This window comes from Felis catus, chromosome B1, assembly GCF_018350175.1.
Source record: "Felis catus isolate Fca126 chromosome B1, F.catus_Fca126_mat1.0, whole genome shotgun sequence".
NCBI classification, from domain to species: domain Eukaryota; kingdom Metazoa; phylum Chordata; class Mammalia; order Carnivora; family Felidae; genus Felis; species Felis catus.
The window spans coordinates 72,337,942-72,361,450 of record NC_058371.1 but is presented as its reverse complement, the minus strand read 5'-3'; the positions used below and the strand labels follow the sequence as shown (position 1 = coordinate 72,361,450).

At 36.9% G+C, this 23,509-nt stretch overlaps 1 long non-coding RNA gene across 4 annotated transcripts; it reads left to right on the top strand.

Moving 5' to 3' along the window:
* Positions 1 to 916: 916 nt before the first annotated feature.
* Positions 917 to 23,078, top strand: LOC102902294. Of its 4 annotated transcripts, XR_006596635.1 has the most exons (8): positions 917 to 972; positions 13,491 to 13,809; positions 14,217 to 14,427; positions 17,292 to 17,389; positions 18,187 to 18,286; positions 20,315 to 20,462; positions 20,625 to 20,750; positions 22,878 to 23,078. It is a non-coding gene; the product is annotated as an uncharacterized LOC102902294 (long non-coding RNA). The 4 variants fall into 4 exon arrangements; XR_440107.4 differs by lacking the exon at positions 14,217 to 14,427; XR_002741744.2 differs by lacking the exons at positions 14,217 to 14,427; positions 18,187 to 18,286.
* The last annotated feature ends 431 nt before the right edge of the window (positions 23,079 to 23,509 follow it).

Sequence of the window (23,509 nt, the reverse complement as noted above, 5' to 3'; positions counted from 1 at the left end):
CCCATACAAATAACCCCCTTAACAATGGATTAGGATCTAAATAGATATTTCTTTAAAGAAGAGATATAAATGGCCAACAGGTACACAAAAATGTGCTCAACATCACTAATCATTAGGAAAATGAAATCAAAACCACAATGAGATATCACTTCACACCTGTTAGAATGGCTATTATCAAAAAGACAACAGATAACGTACTGATGAAGATATGGAGAGAAGGGAACCATTGTATACTGTTGATGGGAATGTAAATCAGTCATTATGGAAAAAAGTATGGAGTTTTCTCAAAAAATTAAGAATAGAACTACCTAATGATCTGGCAATCTTCCTTCTGGCTATGCATCCAAAAAAATGCAATCAGTACCTTGAAGAGATATCTGCACTCCCATGTTCATTGCATTATTCACAATAGCCAAGATATGGAAACTGCCTACATATCTATTAACAGATGAAATGAATAAAGAAAATGTGCTATGTATATATATACATAATGGAATATTATTCAGCCTTTAAAAAATGAAATTCTACCTTTTGGAAAAACACGGATGGACTTGGAGAACATGATGCTAAGTGAAACAAGCCAGGAACAGAAAGGTAAATACTGTATGATCTTATATGAGGAATCTAAAATAGTCAGACTCATAAAAGTGGAGAGTGGGATGCTGGTTACCAGGATTGGGAGAGGACAAAGCATGAAGATATTGATGAAAGGGCACAAAGTTTTAGTTATGCAAGATGAATAAAGTCTGGAGATCTAATGTACAGCAATCTGTCTATAGTTAAGAATACTGCAATGTATACTTGAAATTTACTAAGAGTGTAGATCTTAAGTTCTAAGTTTTTGTGTTCTCACCACAGAAAGAAGGAAAGAAAGAAAGAAAGAAAGAAAGAAAGAAAGAAAGAAGAAAGATAGAAAGAAAGAAAGAAAGAAAGAAAGAAAGAAAGAAAAAAGGAAAATGATAACCATGTGAGGTGATGGATATGCTACTTAGCTTGGTGGTGGTGATTATTTAACAGTGTATACTTACATAAAAATACCAAGTTGTGCACCCTACGTACATACAATTTTTGTCAATTTTACCTCAATGGGGAAAAATAGCCAAAGTTGTTGTTGTTGTTATTTAAGGTGTCTTAAAACAACACAAATTTCTTATCTCACAAATTTCATATTTGGTCATCTAGACACAGGTTAGTTGTGTCCTCCACTCAGGGTCCCTCGAGGAAAAAATCAAGGTATTTGCTGTGGCTGTGTTCTCATGCAGAGCTCAGGACGTTTCCGACCTCACTGGTTGTTGGTTGTTGTCAGTTTCCTACAGTCAAGAGACTGAGGCCCTCAGCTTCAAAAGTCAGCCCCATTCCCTGCCACATGGCTCTTACTTGTCATGATGGTTTGTTTCTTTAGAATCTGTAAGAGTAAGGGCGCCTGGGTGGCTCAGTCAGTTAAGCATTGGACTCTTCAGTTCAGGTTATGATCTCTTGGTTCATGAGAGCCCTTCCCCACCCCCCCACCCCCCGATGTGCGTGCTCTCTCTCAAAAATAAACAACAAAAAGAATCTGTAGGAGTATATCTGCTGTCTCTTCTCTTTCCCTGACTTCTACCATCTCTGACTTCTAAATCCTTTTTTTAAAGAGCTTACTTCATTAAGTCAGCCCTCCTAGGATAATCTTTTTGGATTTTACTTTTTTTAATCTTAAGACTTTATATATATAATATGTAATATATATATTATGTATATATTATTAGAGAAGTTTTAGGTTCACAGCAAAATTGAGAGGAAGGTACAGAGATTTCCTATATACTCTCTGTCCTCCCACATGCACAGCTTTCCCCATTAACATCCCCCTCCAGAGTAGCACATTTGTTATAGTTGATGAGCCTGGTTGACAAATACGTATATCAAAACATCAAGTTGTACAATATACAATTTTGTCAACTAGATCTCAATAAAGCTAGAAACAAAAAAGATATTCTTTCTCCTGGATTTATAAAAAACATTTAAAGGGCACACTCACCAAGAAATACAAAATACCATAACGGTTTTTATGATAACTTTTCATTCTATTAATTTTTTACAGTATGTTAACAGCATTGGGATGTTCCTGGTTCCTCAATTTTTTCTTATATTTTTATCTAGATAAGGTGTTTGTAAGTGTTTACATAAATGTGTGCAATCCTGCTTCTGCTGTGTATTAGGCAAAACTCTTCACATTATTCTCAGATGGAGCCACTTGTATTTTGGAAGTTATAAGTCTAACTCTAATTATGATCTCTTTCACATTACTTTGCTCAGGGATTGTATATACAAAATTGAGAAATATTTAGAGTCTTTCACATTTTCAAAATAAATTTAATATATATCTTCTATTTAAATTATTCATTTTTATAATTTATTGCCTGCAAATATGTTATATTGTTTGTTGTTGATTTTTGTATTCTGCACAACTGTTTTCCTATACCATCATCAAATTTTGATATAGTTTTTGCCTGGTATTGGCTAAGCATTTCTTGAAATAAGCAACCACATAATCTCAGTGTTACACAAAGATAAGCATTTATTTTGCTCTAGTGACTCTGGATTCACAGGGGTGACCCGAGCCAAAGTTGGACATTAAACCAACAGAGCCACTGAGGTGCCCCAAGATGTTATTACTTCTAACTTGTGATGGAGAACTTTCAACAAGACTGTCTTTTAGTTGAAAATCCCAGTTACATGGTTATGTATCTGGGACAGGAGAAAGTACTTTGGTGTAAATAGGTCATCCATTTTTTTTTCCTTTCAGTTTTTCTCAAAACTCATTAGATATAGTTGGTATGGAGATAGAGGGTAAATTTACATTTTATTCTATCAGTGACATAACTGTGCTATAGTTTGCTGAAAGTAATAGCTCTGAATTCTATTATATTTTCCCCTGGCATTTCATCAAATTTCTCCAGAATTTCTTTTAATGACACAGAATAATATTCTTATGATTCTATTCTAACACCTCTGCTTTTCTTTAATCTTGACATCTGCAGTGAAGTGATATTTAACAATGTAGTGTTTTATCTTAAATTTTATAGCGTTTAAAAATAATATGCATTTAAAGTTATTTAGTTTGAAAGCAGTTTTATTTTAAATCGTGAAGTAATCATAATAACAAGCAAATGATGCTATGCTATACTAATCAAACCGTTACAGAGTAATTCCTAATGTATTTACATATAACACTTTACAAATGAAAAAAAATATACCTTAGCCATTAAATAATGCTTTGTATTATTAAAGTACTTATATAGTTAATTTTAAAATTCAGCAATGTAATTATAACACAACTAAAGTAGAAGAGTGTATGAGCTACAATATTAAATATCAAATTTCGACACTGTGCTAAGAACAATGGAGGCTTCTAAAATTTTTTTAAGATATGGTAATTAGTATATTAATTTAAAATGCAATTTCTTTGTTTAGAAGCACAGATTGAGATGTTAGATCAACAATGTCTTTTGTTTATCAAATGTGTATATTATAATATTGGAATGTGCACATATATAATATTAGAACAAAGCAGTTTACTTTCTTCTATCTAAAAATTATCATAATATACTAATTTATTAGAAAAAAATTTTGTTGATATAATTTTTAGAGCTAAAAAACTTAATAATAAATCTCTTAACTTGAAAACATTAACAATGTGCACACCGTGAATTGCAACCTCTAACATGGCACTTTGATTTGGGGAATAACTAAAGCTTTCTCAGTAGTTTGATGTTTCACTCACTTCATAAAATATTTCCTGTGTGATTAAAATGAATCAATGATTTAAAATGATTAAATTGAATGAGAATTTTTTTGTTAGGTGTATATATCTAACAAAGCCAACAATGACAAGTAGTTCAGGTTTACTGATTATAGGTCTGCTATTTTTTTGCCTCAGTTTTAGAGTGGAATGGACTGAAATCTCCTGGTACCATTGTTTTATCTATTCTTTTCCTTCAGTTCTGCAGTTGTTGTTTTATATATTTAGGAAGTATATCATTAGGTGCACATATGTTTATGATTGCTATAGCTTCCTTTTCTGTTATTCCTTTACCACAATATAAAATTTTCTGTATTAAGGTAACATAAGCTGAAGTTATAGATAATCCACAAACAGCACTATTTTAACACACACAAAAAATATTTCTTCCTCACACAAAGCACATTCAACTCCAGAGGGTATGGTCATTCAAGGACCCAGGGTGACAGAGTCAACATTGCCTCCAATACGTAGAAGCAAATAACAAAATTATAGATCTAAAACTCCAACATTTTCCTTATTTTCAATTAGTGCTTTTATCTACTTTAGGAATTCAGGTTATAGAAGCCTTATAAAACGAGCTGAGAAATTTTTCTCTTCTATTGTTTACTGGAAACACTTGTATTAGAGAGAAATTAACTGTATCTTGAAAGTTGGTAAACATATCTCTAAAACTGCCTTAACCTAGAGTTTAGGGAGAAGATAGCATTTGGTGAGTATTTTTAATTTCTTTCAATTATATTGACTATTCCAATTTTATACTTATTCCTGAGTTTTAACATTAAAAGTATTTTTCTGGAAAGCTATTTATTTAAACTAGATTTTTAAATGAATTAGCATATAATTGTCCACAATATGTGTGCATTTATGGTTGTATGTTTGCTTTTCTTTTGGAACATAATTGTGTGGGATTGAGTTAGTCATACTTCCTCGGTTCCAGGTGCCGTGTCAGTTTATGGCCACACCAGACCACTCTGTTTTATTTCTTTATGTAATCTATTTTACCTTTTTTCCTTAACTATCTACCCTGCTCACTTTGACAACAATTCAAATGTGTTTATTAAGTATATATTTCTTTGTATGTTTTTTGCAAAATATATATTGTGTGCATACATATTTTAGTTAAACAGTATCATGTCATATAGTTAAAAGTTCTCCCTGAGCTCAGTGTTTTCTAGATACGTCCATATTGCTATGTGCATACCTACTCTGATCTGTTTAACTAGTGCACAATAATCCATGATGTATTTCCACTGCATTTTACCTATCTACTGTCTTTTTATGGACACTCTAGATTCTCCTACTCCCTGTCATCTCAAATGGCACTGTGATAACTATACTTACATGTGTCCTCTGAAGGGTCTATGTGAACATTTCTCAGAGTAAATGCCCAGGAGAGGGTGGGATATGGAGAATGTGTGTGCTTAATTTGACTAAGCATTTCCACATTGCTCCTACTGTATATGCTCGATAGTTGTATCCGCACATCTCACCAACACTTAACATTATCAAGCTTTCTAATTTTTGACAATTCTATAGGTTTAAAGTAATCTCTTATTATAATTTCAGATATCTAATTATTAATGATTTTGGATATGCCAGTCATGTAAGTTTGGCCCTGTTTGGGTCTTCATGTGTCATGTGTCGAGATTCAGGATAGATAGCGAAACATCAAATAGAACAGATTGAAGAACCATCTTTCTTTAAGGAAAAAAGGAAACTCACAAAACCAAGCCCAGCAGAAGATAAGGGAAAGTGTGGATTCCCCACCTGTTCTGCTTGCACAGAAAAAGAATATGCCAAGCCTGGGTGTTGCTAGACCCTCTGTAGTTCTGCCTTTCAGGGGAAGACACTTCCCCTTGTTATAATGCCAGTCTGAAAGCAACCTTGTCAGTAAGGGACAGTGATCTAGACAGTGGTCTGGATTGAGATGGTAACTTTTTACAGTTGTTTGGGAACAACAGCTGTGTAATACTTAGAGGCCTCGTACAAATCCATGGACTTGTACAGTGATACAACTTGGTCAGAGACTTAAGTTAGAAAATTCATGAACATCATTCTGCTGATTCATTTCCTAAGCAGTGAATTGTGTTCTCTCCATTCTGCCCAATGAGTGATCTTTTCTTGACCAGCGTTATTAACATCAACTCTTGAGAAGCTATGTAGCAATCTACTGGTATCCTTTGTACTTGGCCCTGGAATGCTGAAGGGGCCCCTGCTTGCCAGGTATATTCGTCAGGGTCCAGTCAGGAAAAGAGAAACCAATTAGGTATTTTTTTAAGGTATTTTAAATGAAGGGAATGTGATACAGAAATTTGGCACTTTGAATTCACATTCTAATGTGCCAATACATAGCTCCCAAATTGCTTTGGCCATCAATATTACCAACATATAGGGGATAGAAGGATCACATATTTTATGAGTTAGGCCTGGAAGTGGCATACTTCTTCCCATTTTCCCTTGGCCAAAATATAACCACATACTTACACCCTACCTCAAAGAAAGCTGGGGAAGGTAGTCTTGCTATGTGTTTGCCTCACATTTAAAAGCCAATCTGGTTGATTTAAAAATTATAGGTTCAGGGATGCGTGGGTGGCTCAGTCGGTTAAGCGTCTGACTTCAGCTCAGGTCATGATCTCATGCTTGTGAGTTTGAGCCCCACGTCGGGCTCGTGCTGACAGCTCAGAGCCTGGAGCCTGCTTCTGATTCTGTCTCCCTATCTCTCTGCTCCTCCTCTGTTCAGTCTCTCTCTCTCTCTCATAATAAACATTAAGAAAAATTATAAAAATTATAGGTTCAAAGTTGATTTATTTAAGCACTTAAAAAATATTACTCCATTATCTTCTTGTCATCAAAGTTAGTGTTAAGAAGTCTCACATAAGTCTGATCCTTATTTCTTTGTGGAAAGCCTTTAGAACTTTCTCATGTCCTTATATATCATTAAAATTCCTATTTTTATTTTATATTTTTATAATATTTCTATTTTCTGTATGTTGGTAGTTTTGTTTCTCTCCTCCATATCTCTTCATTTTTCTTTTATATTTTATTTCCTTTTGCCTTTCATGCTATCCTCAGGAAGTTTTCTTCAGTAGAATCTATAGGCATGCTAATTGATTTCTCAGCTATTTCTACGCTACTATTTATTTATCTTAAACCATTGAAACTGTTTTATTTTCCAGAACTAACATTTCTGCTTTCTGTTTATGACTTCATCCCACTAAATATTACTAAACATTCATTTTAATATTTTTGAGAGCATTTATCATGATTGCTTAAAATTATTTTTCCATTGTTGGTTTTGCTTTATTTGTTGAAAGGATTGCTTTAAGAGTCTAGCCATGTTGGCTTGTGTGTTCATGTTCTCTTAAAATGGATTCCTGCTCTGACTTGTAATGTGTAATGGGGAAATACCGAAGCCCTGGAAGAACCTGTTTTCTCTGAGTTTTAGGAAAGGGCAGGAGGGGAAACCAGCACATCCAGGCACTACAGAGCCACTAGGTGGGCCATTATATCTAAAAGATTCACCTTTAAAACCCCCTTAGATGGAGGCAGCTTTAGAAGGGGTCATTTCTTTGGAGTGAGGTGAACCTTACTGTTTGGAGGGAAAGGAGGCAAATAATGAATGCCTGAGGGTAGCCAGTGTGCCTTACACCTGTTTCTGCCAGCTCCTGGCCCCAGCGGGATTTTTGTGCTACCGTTGAATTCTCTTCCACATTCATCCCTTTCCTCAAAACCAGGTTGCCTAGACTTGAGGGAATTCCTGTGACTATGGGGCAGGCAATAATTGTCCAAAGCAATGTAAAGAGAAGAAAAAAACTTAATGTATTTCTTCCAGTGTATTGCCTCAAAGCTGGATGTTCGTAGCCAGATGCTAAAGCTTCCTTCTTTCCTTCCAAGATGCTATCAGTCTTCCCGGAGCTCTCAAAGGTTTTGAATAATTTTTTCAGCTTGATTCTTGTTTTCCGTGGTTTCTCTAGGGCTGATTCAAGGGAGGGAGTAAGAAGTAATCTAAATCTGATTGTTATTTGATTTAAATTATAATGTTGATATTTTTGCTGAATAAAATTTTTGAATGTTAATGTAATCAAATATTTTGTTCTTTTAATTTAAATTCTCTCATATTTTTTCTTCATTTCACCCCATTCAAGAGATACGCCAAGAGCACATTAGTAACCCTTTCAGGTATTGGTTCTCTGTATGTGAATAGGACAAAAGATCTGCCTAGGGGCACACACTCATCACTCTGTGTGTGTGTGTGTGTGTGTGTGTGTGTAAAAGGTCTTGCCTAATTTTAGTAAAAGGCGAAAGATTTATACGATCTGAAGAGAAACCAGAGTATTGCCTAATTTTAAAATATTCTGTTCTGATTCAGGATGCTATATACTATCTACCCTACTAGGGAATTTGATAATTACTAGTGTTGAAAGTCCTTTCCCATACCAAGGCTTGAGTTAAATTTAATATGGCCAAGTGAGTTATCCACAATGTATACACAGTTCCTGAGAAAATCACACAGGTAATGAAAAACAAAAAAGTTCATTAAGAGGTAAAAATAAAAGAATTAAGTATTCAATAAGAAGACTGAAAAATCATAATAGTCAAGTGATTTTGAGAGATTACTCCTCAAACCAGCCTATTTTAGTCATTCTGAGTGTGTGCGAGGTGGAGAGTGAGGAGAGATGAAGAAAATAGAGGTCCTTTTTTTCAAAGGACATGCCATCTAGTTTGAAGGAGATGCGCATATATAAAATAATGAGAACAAGTCAACAGTATATAATTATCTGCCCCTCACATAGTATCGACCTCGAGGGCAAGAGAAATCAGAGATGAGAGAAAATAAAGTTATTATGAGTAGTTAGGGAAGTCATAAAGGACGTTCTCAGAATGGATTTTGATATGGGTGTGATAGATGTGGAGTGAGGTGGAGAAATGTTTCAGTTAGGGTTTGTGTGTGTGCGTGTGTGTGTTTATTTGTGTGTCTACTGTTGGGGTTGTGAAGAGTAAAAGATCTAAATAATGAGTAACTGAATAATGAGTAACTGAGCAGAAGTATTTGGCATTTATTTCTGGACAGCAGAGGGCTATTGATATTTTTTGAGTAAGGAACTGATGTGAGAATTGTAGTATTTTCGTCAGGGGTCAGAGTGCCGGATAAATTGGACAAAAAGATGGTAGCGGATAGGAAGGCCATGTAAGAAACTATTTTGACAATCCAGATGTGAGTTAATACAGGTGTAGACAAGGGCAATAGCAATTCAGTAGAAAAGAAAGAACTGAGCACTAGGATTATTTGTGATTGTATGTGAAAAAAAATAAGAAGCAGTCATCATTTTACCAAAATAATACAAATATTAGGATGAGAGAACAGTTCTTGATGAGAAATGGTGAACCTGGTATAAAATAGAAGAACAAGTTTTAAACGGTGCTATATGGGTTATGGTAGTTCCTTAGAAGCATGTCAGGATTTCTGAAAGCCACAGAACATAATTTAAAAATTAGCTATTGACACATTTCAATATAAAACAACACACTCACTTAAATGTGCAATCGATAAATTTTATCTCATTGGTGGACACTGATGGCATAAATAGGAGCCTCTGTGCTGACTCACTCATTGCACAGAACTTGTTTGTCTGTGTACTCAAATTCAAAATTCTTACAAAAGAATTGCTGAGAATTTGCTGCTTTTCAATGTCTTTTTCTGAATTTAGACCATGGAACAGAAATGCAACCCAACTGTTACCCATAGCTTTTTGTGTATATATGTATGTAACAAAATGACCCAATTGTCACATTTAAGGATAAGTGTTTGCTGTTCTGTTAACTTTAAAGTGATAAAATATTGGGTTTCCATTTAAGACATGTTGTAAAAAGGAGTCTGTTTTTAAAACGTTTGAAAGCTACTGGTTCAGAACATATTAAGTTTGAAATTTTAGTGGAACACAGATGAAAATAACGTTTAGAAAACCGGGAATGTGGAGTTAAAAAGTTCTGTTGACAACCTTGAGTCTGGTGGGCAGATCTGAAAATAACTCACACGGTTGAAACTGAGAGTGATTGAATTCTCTCAGTACCAAGAGTGTCTTCAGGAGTTTCCCAGGACGTGGAGTGTGAGAAGGAGCAGTATCCAAGGCTAGAAAAGAAGGGAAATCAGGGGGTTGGAGGTATACTGGTTCTTAAGCATATTAGATTATTGGATCTTATTCTGAGAAACCAACCAAAAGAGTCTCAATCTCAAGTGAAGATTCTAAAAACTATATATGTAGACAATAAAAATTAAATTCCATAAGGAGCTGGTGAAGAAGAAATCTAAAATGTCTGGTAGAAGTCGAGGCCTGCCCAAAGGAAAGTAAATGCATTGCATTGCTTCTATGAAGAAACCATGGTCCAAAACAGTGTGGCTAGCTAATATAACATCTTTTCTAATTGACGAGAGGGAAGGAGAAAGACGCGCGCGCGCGCGCACACACACACACACACACAGCAAAAGAGAGAGAGAGAGTAAAGGAGAAGAGGGAGACACAGAAAGAGAGGGGTAGAGAAGGAGAGACAAGGAGTGGGAAAGAGAGAGGGTGAGAAAGAGGGGGGGAGAGAGGGAAAGGGCGAGTGGGAGAGAGAGAGGAGATAGAGGGGAAAAAATAATGAGTGGTATTCTACTTTACAACAAGTTAAAAGCAATAGAAATGAGGGAAAGAAAACTGGCAAATCTGACTGGATACAACTAAAAAAAGAATAAATGGAAGATAAGTCAAAGGGTAATTGAGCACATAAGAAATTTATAATAACTATAGTTCTTTTTGCAAAGCATGATGGAAATGGAAAGATGAACCAGGGGAGAAACAAAAGTGGATGTTCGGGTCTCCCACAAGGCATGTAGAAAAGGGAGGGGAATTTCAATGAAATGAGCCTGTTTCCATTTTTCATGCTGTAGAAATGACTTTTATTTCTGCCCCAGATGTTGGGAACACTTACGCTCCATTAAGGATCCCAGGCAGCTCTTGTGAGAGTTTATATTTTTTCGCTCTCAATTTTTCTTCCTGATTGGAGGAAGTGTTTTATCTTCTACTTTAATAAACTGTGTAGAAGACCTGCTATTGAATTCTGGCCTCTTTCCTGTAAAAGGCTAAGAAGGGATTGCTTTGAGCTTTGGACAAAAGTAAACTCTTCTCTTTCTGTTTATTTAATTTTAGGAACTTGTTGCATTTGTCCATATTGCGTGAGAGTTGGCTTTCACGATGTACGTACGCATACAGACTCAATTCAAACAAACATATATTTTTCTGTACAGAGAAAGGAGAGTGCGCTTGCGTAGAGCGTGTCTCTGTGTGTTCGTGTGTGTATAAAGATAAGACCTGAGGGGCTCCGGTGAAGACGAGAATAGGTTCTTTCATTCAGTAAAGTTTAATGTGACACTAAGGATGCCATATTTCACAAGAGCACATACTCACACACATTGTTTCCAGTTAAGCCTTGTTTAAACCAAGCTTTGACTTTGAGGCCTTCCAATCTAGAAAACAAGTGCAAAACACTCTAGTACCATAATCACATTAAAATCCTTCAACATCCCCCTAAGAAATGTGCACAAAAATAATCTCATCTTGAACTGGAAAAATCAAGTCAGAGGTGATGCATAGTTTTTTTTTTTTTTCAAGGACCTAATATATATCTGAAAGTACACACTAAAAATCTCCGCTAAGTTCCTGCTTTCTTGAATCCACTTACAGTTTTAGCGTACCCCCAACTGCTAGAATCATTTCTGATTTCAGGCCAGAAGGATTTACTTAATGCTATGATCTGGCACTAAACACACTGGGAGCCAATCAGGTGCTCACTCTGTGTGCTAGTTCTGATAACATTTCCGAACTGAACTTCCCAGAACCTTCAGACCCCTGCTGTGCCATTCTCTGTTTCCCTCAAAGACTGAGTGGTGGTCTTGCCTTGAATCCCAGCCCCGTGTGTGGGTACCCAGCTTCCTGCCGCCAGACCTGTACCAGCAGTCTCCACGTTAGCCCTGGTGTTTTGCTCTCTCTCCGGGGGAGGCATGCTGCTGCGTCCATGCATGCTATGTGCCCCCAGTGATTGCCTGTGTGATCCAAAGCCCTCTGTCCATCACCCCAGTCCACCAGAGCAGGGGTTTCAGAGCTTTGGCCGTACTATCGAGGCCCACACTTCCACTCAGTTGTGCTGTGGGTTTCTGCATTCTCCTGGGTGCTTCCCCATCCTGCATGGCCTTTCAGTTCACCCAGTATCTCCTGATGTTGATGGAAATTATAACTGAACCAAAACAGTATTCATTTTCTGACTTTGCATTCAATTCTACAGATTTAGAATTCAGGATAATTGGAAGAGAGGTGAGCCTAAACTTTTATATCGTGTTAATTAAGGACAAAAATCTGCTAAACAAAATACTAAGGCATCAGGTAGAATACTTAAATTTCATGAGAGAATGAATTTTCCAAACACATTTAAACTCTTTTCGCCTATTTATTTAAAATACTAACACATTATTTGGGAATCTCATGTATTCAACAAGGCATTCCCCCTAATGAAGGCTTTGCAAATAAATTTCACTTACTTTATTGATTAATAAGATTGTATGTCACTTAAAATTGTGAGCAAATAACATTTTTATTGATGCTTTTCAAACAACCTATTTCTCTTCACTTAGATAAAATTAGCAAGACTTGTGGAAATAGTTCAAAAATGTTAATCATGCTAACATTTATACATTTGTGAGTTTATGGAAGCACATGAAATAGAAAATCCAGAGGAATTAAAGCCTAAAAATGATGCAACTGCCAAAACAATATTTTTCCCAGGTCCATTGAAAACTTGTAGTATCTATGCAGTGTTAAAAACATATGTAACCGAACTGTGTGAGGGTTAGAATATGGCCAGCTTAGGGGTGCTTGGGTGGCTCAGCTGGTTAAACATCTGACTCTTGATTTCAGTTCAGGTCATGATCTCATGGTTCATGAGTTCGACCCCCACATCAGGCTCTGCACTGACAGTGCGGAGCCTGCTTGGGATTCCTGCTCTCCCTCTTTATCTGCCCCTCTTCTCTCTCTCCCTCTCTCTCTCAAAAAAAAATAAATTAATTAAAAAAAAAGAATGTGGCCAACTTAAAATTCAGCTCTCTTTTCTGCATATTCTTCCTGGGCTCTATTTCCTTGCTTTTGAAACTGTGCATTAAGACGGGACATAAGGAAGTAAAGAGCCCAAGGAACTGCATGTGTGTGAATGAAGCAACACATGAATGCCTGGTCTCATGGAGCTCTCCCAGGGACCCCCTGCATTTTATAAATGAGAACCTTTCAATGAAGGGCCCAGAACTAGACAGAGGAAACCAGACATGGAAGGACCTAGCCTACCTTGAACTCAGGCCATGTGCCAGGTGCTTTACAGACAGGGCTATTTACTCAGCTCGCTAGACTCCGTGTTGGACAATGAGGAAGAAGCTTTAGTATCGTTTTCACCACTGTCCTGAAAACTAGCTCTGTTGGTTTTTTTCATCTCTGAAAGTTAATCTTGCATAAATACCAGAGATTTGGGTTACTCAGATCTCCTTTTCCATTATTACAAGTCTGATAGATATTGAAATTTCAATCTGTCTTCAAATTAAAATCTTCTCCTCTCCCTGCTCTTAGAATTTCTAAGTGAGGTGTAGGGTGGGGTGGGGGGGGGAAGTTCTGATTTTAACCTATTCTCCCAGGTCTTCACCCCCAGTTCTCACCATCGGGAGTCATGGCAAATTCACCACGTGCAGACCGCCCTCTTGGAAAGCATATTTTGTGCCTGAATCTGTCTGTGAAGTGTTCTGGATTACAACGCCTTCTTATCAGTTTTATCAATTAGAAAAGCATGCCTCACCTTTAATTGTTTTGGATCATATTCAATTTTTCTTTTTAAATAAGGAGGAGAGCATTTCATTAACCGGCCCAAAGCCATAGCAAATGGCTTTCCTGGGATTTGAAACCACATATTTGGAATCTAGAGTCCAAGCTCTTCTCATTGCCTTATAAAGCTTCTCTGTGAGTATAAACGCAAATGAACAAATACGTTTCATACCTTTAATTTAGCTTTTTCTCTCATCAGAGGTTGAATTATTAGATCAACACCTTTTGGACAACTAATACCATTAAGGAACCAACAACAAAAAAGTGATTTATAAGTACATAAATAAATACAATGTCTATTTCTGTTTACTAAAAAGCACCCCCACATATTAAATATTATAAATGAAGTAGATTTATATGATATTCTCTATTTGAGGGTAATAAAAATAAAAACTGGTTTTCTACGGATCAGAAAATAGATTGAGAGCTTTTAAAGCTTTGGATGTTTGGACACGTTGAGGGCAATCCAATAATTTTCAAACAAAAATAAAAACTTATGATAATTCCAGGAAGAAATATCAATTACTGAGGTGTTCTTGCAGCTGTTCGGGGCCGTTAGAACATTGCACACATGCAGCCTGGATCTGAAAACTGAAGTGTGGCTGGAGGTGGAGAAAAGCAAACTCAGAGGTGGCAGAGAGAGAAGACTATTGGTGATTTACCCCCTTTCCATACAACCCCCTGGGATTTTATTTGAGTGCTCTGCCTGACCTAAAGTAAGACACTGCACTGCCAGTGAAGGAGTGGTTACAGGTAAATCAGGGCTTTTCAAAACCATTTCCTTTGGATTCTTTGAAATCAGAGAAAAGATTTTTGAAAACCTAGGAAAACAAACAAACAAACAAACAAATTTTGAGGGAAATTAATTGCATGTTCAGAAGACAGCTGAGTGTTAGGTTAAGTCAGATGCTTCCTAGCCTTCCCTTACTTCTCTGCTGAAATCCCCACCTCACGCCTTTTAGTCCAATATTGAAAGCTGTTTTACGGGCAAATAATAAGAGGGTGAGGAGGAAGGTGGTAGTGACCTATTAAATTATCATGACCTGTTTTATTTTATTTTTTTTTATTTAAAAAAAAATTTTTTTTTCAACGTTTATTTATTTTTGGGACAGAGAGAGACAGAGCATGAACGGGGGAGGGGCAGAGAGAGAGGGAGACACAGAATCGGAAACAGGCTCCAGGCTCTGAGCCATCAGCCCAGAGCCTGACGCGGGGCTCGAACTCCCGGACCGCGAGATCGTGACCTGGCTGAAGTCGGACGCTTAACCGACTGCACCACCCAGGCGCCCCAACCAGCAATTATTATTATTATTATTATTACCGTTAGGATCATAGCTTTCTGGCAAGGAAAGCCCTCAATTCGCTCAGAGTAAGGAAACAATAACTGGGACATAGTCATAGCTCATTGCTCCTGCTATTTGTATAAAATCCATTTGGGGGTGTTTATAGGGGCTTCAAGGCTTTACTTCTTTTTTGGTTCCCACTTTACTAGTTTTTCAAGGATCATGTCATTACCAGGTAGGGCATCTATTAAAGGTATTCTCAGCAGTACCCTTAACATCAGGCACCAATGTTATTTTCGAATGGTTTACTATTTGTCTCTGCCGCTGTGGGGCATTTTTGCTTAACTCAACTTGAAATCCTTTGGTTCAAGAGGTAGCCATATTTTGAGTGCTGAAGTTATCTCCAGGTACTATGCATCTTAACCTTCGAGCGTTTTTTCTCCGTATCATGGGTTTGTCTCTGACAGTCAAAAATAACCTCTCTGAGTCCCTTTCGTGTGTGTCTTCCTTAAGTGTTAATAGGCGTAATTAGTCAGATAAATGGTGCTTGTGAATCACAGTGGTCAGCTGCAGTGTTTAGTTGTATTTGTCCAGTCAGAAGGTTCCCAATAGATGACAACTAGAGTTTGGCCACCCTGCAGAGACATGAGGTTGTACAAGCACCGCTGAAATTTTCATGTCAGCTGCTGAATTTGAAGCTCTGCCTCCTTCAAGCTGAGCACCTGCTCCGTTTGGGATTTCTCAATTCACAAGAAATCTATTAGCCCTTCGGTCACACATCAGGGGGAAAAATTAAATTTCAACTCACGTACACATTTTGTTGTTATGGTGGTCAACAAAACACTTAGAATCATAATAATGTGTTATCTTGAGATAAAACTGTCTGGAGTTAAAGGAATGGAAACACAAGGTCAAGGATTAAAAGGAATGATATGAAATTTCTGACTGTTAAAACAACGTTAATGGATTATTTAAAAGTGTAAATATCACACTGCTGTGTTCTTTAGATTCCTCCAGATACATTTAGAATAATACAATAAAAATGTTTTAAAATATCAATATTTACAGGGTACCAGAGATTACATCTTTTATAAATATTTACATTTCCAATAAAAATTTGTAGGTCAACTTTCAAACGGGTCAGGCAACAGTTGCAAAATTCTTCTAGAGTGTTTAAAACAAAAAACTTTGGAGGCTTCAAAATCTAGAGCACTGATTCTCAATGCTGGCTATGCACTAGAATCATTCAGGGGGTGGGGAGGACATTTACAAAACACCGATGACTGGATGCATTAATAGCTTCAGGGTAGGGCCCGAAGCCCTGGATCCGAACGAAGGATCTAGAAGCAGCCCTAGTGCTGCTGATATCACTACTGCAGACTGCAGTTAAGATCATTCTCCTGGGGCACCTGCATAGCTCTCTGTAGGTTAAGTGTCCGTTTTCAGCTCGGGTCATGAGTTCGTGAGTTGGAGCCCCACATCGGGCTCTGTGCTGACAGCTTAGAGCCTGGAGACTGCTTTGGATTCTGTGTCTCCCTCTCTTTCCGCCCCTCACCCCGCTTGCACTCCATTTTTCTCAAAAATAAATCAACATTAAGAAGAAATTAAAAAACAAAACCAAGATCATTCTCCATCAGCCACTAAAGCCTCTGCCTGGCTGGTGCAGACGTATATTGCTGCCTGCTCTGTCCAAGAAATTCAGGAAATACTATTAATCGAAAAGTAAGCTAAAATGGTTAGATGATAAAATTTTGACTAGCTAAATGTGTGTTTTTGGAAATGCAAGTATTGAAAGGAAATATACTGAAATCTTCACGGCGATAAAATTACCTCTTGGGATTGCAGGTAATTTTTTTTCTGTTTCTCAATACTTTCCTATTTTTTGTAATAAACATGATTTTTTTCCTAGCCAAAAAAATAAAAAGAATATACTCCAAATATGAGTGTTCCCTCAAAAATACATTTCCTGCATTTAGTTCCACCCCATAAGCCCAGTCACAAACAGAAAATCACATTATCAAAACTGCTGCTTGTCTTGAGCTGTGTCTCATACCATATGATCCTGCATTAAGCAAGCATATAAAATGAATAACATTAAGAATTTTTAGATATTGTCCTTGGGTTTCTTTGGGATCATGACTTGATTTACTGATTAAGGATTAAATAATCATATAAGAAAAAATATAATAGGTACCACTTGTGAAATATGAGTCCTTATATTTATCAAGTTGTTACTATTCACTGTGATTATTTCAAAAGAAAATTTCTACCTTTTTTTTTATCTCCATGTTTTTCTATCAATAAAATTATTTTCCTTTCATCTAATTCCAAAAGGTTGTTTCTTCAAAGGATGAGTTTTCTCTGCTTGCTGCTCATGAGGGCATTATCTCTATGGAGACCCACACTTGGAACCTGGAGGTTATGAAGATAAGGTTGTTTTCCTTGGAAGTGACCTAGTCTCCGCATGGCCCTCTAAAGATATATTGGATTTTGTTTACTGAAACAGAATATAAATCAGGTTCTTTGAAGATCGAGCTCTCTGAAATAAGTCAAAATGCCTATTTGGTGTCCTGATCCTAAATTAATGTGGTTAAATTTCTGATTTTTCATGAAAGTAAATAACAGTGTAGGATATATGTGCATAACATGGACACACACACACACACACACACACACACACACATATAGTAAGACACTGTGAATAAAGACTACCAGCACTGTCACAGGGACTTTGTGGCTAGTCACTTCTTTTGGTCTCAGTTTCTGGGTTCTGAAACTTTCTTTGTGAGGGCTACTACCTTGAAATTATAGTCTACGTCCTTAACGCATTTTGTTTTCTTGTTCCCCCAATTCTAGCTTTTTCATGACCCTACGTACTTCTTGGTTTGTGCATTACTCTCTTGAGCTAGAGGAAAAGTGTGAATGGGGTGAACACATGCTTTGGAGTCCTACAGATGGGGTTAAAACTATTTTTTCATAACTTCTTGATTAAACAGCCCTGGGAAAGTTATTTATGGTGCTTGAGGCTCCATTTCTTTATCCTTAATATGAGAACAGCAAAAATGATTATCTCCTAGAATTCTGAGACAATTCTTATGAAGGACTTAGTGAGTACACAGAAAGCATTCAGTCCTTCTTTCTCTCACTCTGTCTTAGTCTGTTTGGGCTGCTACAACAAAAATCCAATAGACTGAATGGCTTATGAAAAACAAAAATGTATTTCTTACAGTTCTAGAGACTGGGACGTTTAAGATCAAGGTGCTGGCAGATTGGGTGTCTGGATGTCTAGTAACAATCTGCTTCCTGCTTCATAGACAGCTATCTTCTCGGTGAGTCCTCACACAGCAGAAGGGATGAGGGAGACTATGGAGTTCCTTTTATAAAGGTGCTAATTCCATTTATGAGGGCTTTACCCTCATGACCTAATCACTTCCCATAGGCCCCAACAGATACCATCAGATTGTGTTAGGATTTAACATATGAATTTGGGGGGCATACAAACATCCAGTCTATAGAACCCTCTGCGATTTTTATAAACACACAAACTTTAGGTCTGTTATGTTTAAGGTAATTAAAGGTAAGAGCGTCGGCTCAGGTATTCAGAGAAGGGGTGGCATGGAAGAGCAGGAACAGTTCTTACCCCGTGATGATGGAAAGGTCAGGAGACACCCCGACCCTCTGACACAGGTGCTTCCAAGTTTCACCTGCTTAATTTTAACTTCAAAGATGGGAACGGTCACAAATTGGATGGAATTTTTGTCTGGGTGCAGGGTCAGAAATAGAGACACTCCTAGATTGGCCAATTCTTCCACCATAATTCATTAGACATCTTCTCTCATTTTGCAAATCCTTTTCCTTTATGCTTCTCAGCCTTACCTATTAAATTTCTTTTGTCTTCTCTAATGCATGTTTACTGTCAGAGTAACATAATTCAGAAGCATAATTGCAAAAAAAACCCAGAGACATTTTAGATAAATAAGAAGCAGGATCCATTTAATGTCCCTTGCATCCTGCTACACACTGACTTTAATATAAATATTAAAAACATCTCAACCGTAGCATGACAAAGGCTCAAACATATGAGGCATGAGATGAACATTATAATTGTCTCACCTTATTACTTACCTAGAGCTTAAACTTTCTTTAATTTCACTCCAAATAATTTACCCAGGGGTGATGCAACCATCAGTGGAAAAACATGAATCATTTAAAGACCTACTGAAGAACCCGAATAGAGATACTGTGAAAAACCCTTGAGATCCTTTGGAAGAAAGAAGCAATATCAATCATAAAGGGCATCATCATTAAAATGATTATCCAGGGGGGAAAATTTTCAATATTAATATTTCTATGACAGACCCATAAGTATTTTTTTCTGTACTACAACATGCAGTATGTTCCCATGGCTACCTTTTGCTTGCCTGAAAAAAAAACAGCTGATAAAGGGTGCTTTTCATATTGCCCAGATTATTTAAATGCCAAATGCTAAATTATAGATATTTAAGTGATCTAAACTTTAGGAGTTGGAAGCAGCCTCAAAATTCAATTAAACCCTAATCATTTACTTTACTAATTGCTGAAATAAAATGTTTTCTTTACAAATGAAGTCACTAATTGGGGAAAATGAATGCTAGCAATTTATTTTGATTTAGTCATATTTTTACATGGAAATAGATTGGTGGTTTTAAAAAGTTGACAGTAAAGGAGAAGCTCATTTTATTTTTTAAAACATTGTGATTTCATTTCTATTTCATCTACAAAACGTTACATAGTAAGCATGAACATGAACATGATACTTAGGTTGCATTTGGGTTCCAATCCCAATCTTAACTGTAGGTTGTTCAAGGGTAAAAATGGATCTCTTGTTTTCTTGCCTTTCTTGCTTATTGCTTCTTCATTCCATTGTTCATGATATTGGAAGGCGAGAAAGGAGAGAGACTCAAATGGTGATTTTTTTTTTTTTTAGCACCTCTGGCTCAAATGGAATGTAAGGGGACATTGAAAACAGTAAAGATATGTATGAAAAGATGGTAAATGAGGGAGGCTGAGGACTGGGACCTGGATCATACTCACCGGTGGGTTTTCTATGGATGAGAGGAGTTATGTCAGAAGTGAAGTTTTCAGAAGGCAGAAGAGTATAATCCAGGCACCTATGGGGGAGAGAAAAAATGAACTAGGACAGTTATAGACTAAACTTTGTCTCCCCCACTCCCTTCCCCAAAATTCCTCTGTCAAAATCCTAACTCTCACTACCTCAGATGGTGAGTGTCTTTGCAGACAGGGTCTCTAAAGAGGTAATTAAGGTTAAATGAGGGCACTGGGGTGTGACTTAATTCAATGACTGGTGTCTTTTTTAGGGAGAGATTAGGGCACAGACAGACACATAAGAATGACCAGGTGAAGACAGGGAGAAGACACATGTCTACAAGCCATGGAGAGAAGTTTCAAAAGAAACCAGCCCTGCTAACACCCTGATCTTGGATGTTTAGTCTCCAAAATGGTGAGGTAATGAGTTTCTCTTCTTCAAGCCAACTGGTCTGCATTACTTTATTATGGCAAACCTAGTGAAGTGATGCAGGCGTCATTTACGGTAGCAAATTGTTACATATTCTTTGATCGTCCCTCTTTCCATAACTGTCACCCTAAACCTGACTCTACAAATTTTAGCAAAGTGACTAAAGTCATGAAGTGTTTGGATCCAGTGAAGCAGAGGAATGAAGATGAAAACACCATGAAAAATGAAGTTACACGCAATGCTACCCAGAGACAAGACAATTGCAGACAATTCTCAAGGTGGGCATTTCAGCCTTTGGAGAAATCCAGAGGCCCTATTTTTCAATCAGAAAATAAAATGGGAAACTTCCGAACTCTTTGTGAAGTTACAGCTTGAGATTTATGTTTAACTCATGTTCCATTAAAGAACAACTTCTTAAGGAATTGGGATCCTACACATATAGACTTTCCTGAAGAATTTTGTTCTTGTGGTAAAGGTTATTGTCCTGAACTGAGGCATGACTTGTGGAGCAATGAGAAGGAAGGAGACAGGCACCTAACCCGCCAGATCAAGGAAGTGGACCTTTGACATCAAAGGAAGCTGAATTGTCATGGCCTGATATTCTCAACCTTATTCTGCAGTAGGGCTTTTGGGCTTGATATTTGAAAGTAAGGGATAAGATTTTTATTGATCTAGTTATTGGCTTGAAACAATATTCTCTTGGCTGTCCCAACATTACAAGGTGGGGCATACGAAGAATCAGCTCCCCACAACTCCCCTTTCAGTAAAGAATGAACAGAATGAATCTCAAGCAATGAAATATCCATCCTTGGGTCTTAAGCCAGCTGTGTCTCCATGACACTGAAATGCAATTGTTGTAAACTAGGTTTGTGGTCTGAATGATTGTAGGAAGCATAGCCTCCACATGGAAATTGGTTTGACCTGAAAGAAATTTGGGTGAAGCATACTGTGTCCATTGGAATGTTTAGGGACGACAGATTTATGATACACCAGACAAATCTGTTCTGCCGTACTCTTCTCAATGTGATACTATATACGTCATACACTATAAAGCCTTACACAGGGCTCCTTGATGAACCCAACAAATCGGTAGGCAGCAGCTCCATTTAGAGCATCAGGGTGACAGTGTTTGCATATGCAAATTTTTTTCAATTCTGCTATTAAACCAAACTCATGAAAGTCAAAGTCACCAGTTCTCCCAGAGTTGAGGACAACTGAGTAGAAACAGAACAGCCATAGCCATCAGATGTTCAGGGTGTAGCAAACATTGATTTAATTTTTACCTCGAGGATCTGTTAGCTTTAACTTGGAGGTCTTTGTTTTTAGAGATGAATCTGAAAGTTTGCTATCCCTCCCCTATTCATTTTAGGGTACTCTCTGTGTAGCCAGGTGCCTATAAACATTCCATTTTCCTCTAAGTAAATAAATTCTTGTAAACTTTGAAAGGAAGCAAAGAATACTGGGAAAAACAAAGTAGGTTTGGAGTTGGAAACACCACTGTTTCCCAACTTTGCCATTTGTGGGTTAAATTTGAAAATGTACTTAATCTTATTTTCCTCATCTGTAAAATGAGAATAATAGTCATCCAGTTCTTTGGGTTGTGATGAGGAACATTCAGTGATGTAATGTTTGAAAGCACTCAGTGTCATGTTGAGCACATATTAAATATAAAATAATTGATAATTGTTATCATGGACTATTGGCTTGGTCCATTTCAGTGTACCAGCAGGTCTGATTTGGGGGGTTTCTCTTATTCTTTTTGATTTGATACAAGCAATGTTTTCAAGTTTTCTCAAATTATAATGCCCTTATGTTGTGGGTGAAATAAACATTAAAGTTTTCTCTTAGTCTATATCACAGCAGAGGAACATTTGCATCATTATTCGGAACTGTTTATTCAGTGTCAGTGAAGACAGTTATGTCACATCTGGTCTCTGCAAGACGGGAGATGATGGAAAAGTTGTGTGTGATCCCTAAGGTTAGGTAGCATACGTTTTGTTTCTGCTTGCCTGCTGTGTGTCCAGACAGGCAGCAATTTGGTAGTCTTTACTTTTGTCTTTAAAGAAGGAATCTGGCTTAAAAGGCAAAGCAGAGACACTTAAAATAGCTTGAAAACAAGAGGAAAGTTAACAACAGCAAAGCACTACGTTACAAGAGAAATGTAAGTATCAAAAGGAGACAACAAAGCTCCGAATCTAAGAGATTCCTGGAAAGGGTCGTTTGAGTTGAATTTGAAACAAGTGATAAACGTGGACTTGTCAGGGAAGAACATAAATAACATTTATTGAACATCTTTGAATTGAGAGCATAACGGTAGGTCTGTTCCTTCACTCAGTCATTTCATTCATGGTTTATCTCATGTGCCAGTCACTGCTCGAATATGGCTTGTTTTGTCTTTCTTTCAGAAATTGAAACTCTGAGAAATAATTAACTTGGCCAAAGTTTCACACCATGTGGCAGATCTGGAATCGAAACCCAGCTGTTTGACCATAAACCAAGCTCTGCTTCGTAACATGTGAGCTCTTTGAAAAGAAAAAAAGTGATAGATCAGTGCCGTAAAGAACATTTTCTTCTCCTTAGTAAATCCTTCAATCTTCCAGTGATAAGGAGGTCTCTTTATGTTTTTACTTATTGGATATATTAGAGCTAGATCTGAAGGGTGAGAATCAGTGGCACAAGATTGGTGAGAAAAATAAATTTCCTATGATAAACACGGTTTAAAAAAATGGAACTAAAACAGTTTTCTACAAAAAAGAAATGCTAACACATATGCTTTCTAAACAAAATTTATAAATTTCAGCACCACAAATCATCATTTTATGGAAACCTTTTGATCATAGTATTCAATTTTATGGGAAATTCTTTGCATTTCTCCAGTAAACAGACTTAGAAACTCAGCTTTATGATAAAATAGCAAATAAGTATACAAATAAGTATAGCTTTAATTTAAGTGCCATGGTAATTGGTATGTAAACACTCTCCAATCTTAATTTCTTAACTCTCTACATAAGTATAATGTTTAATCTCACACTTTATC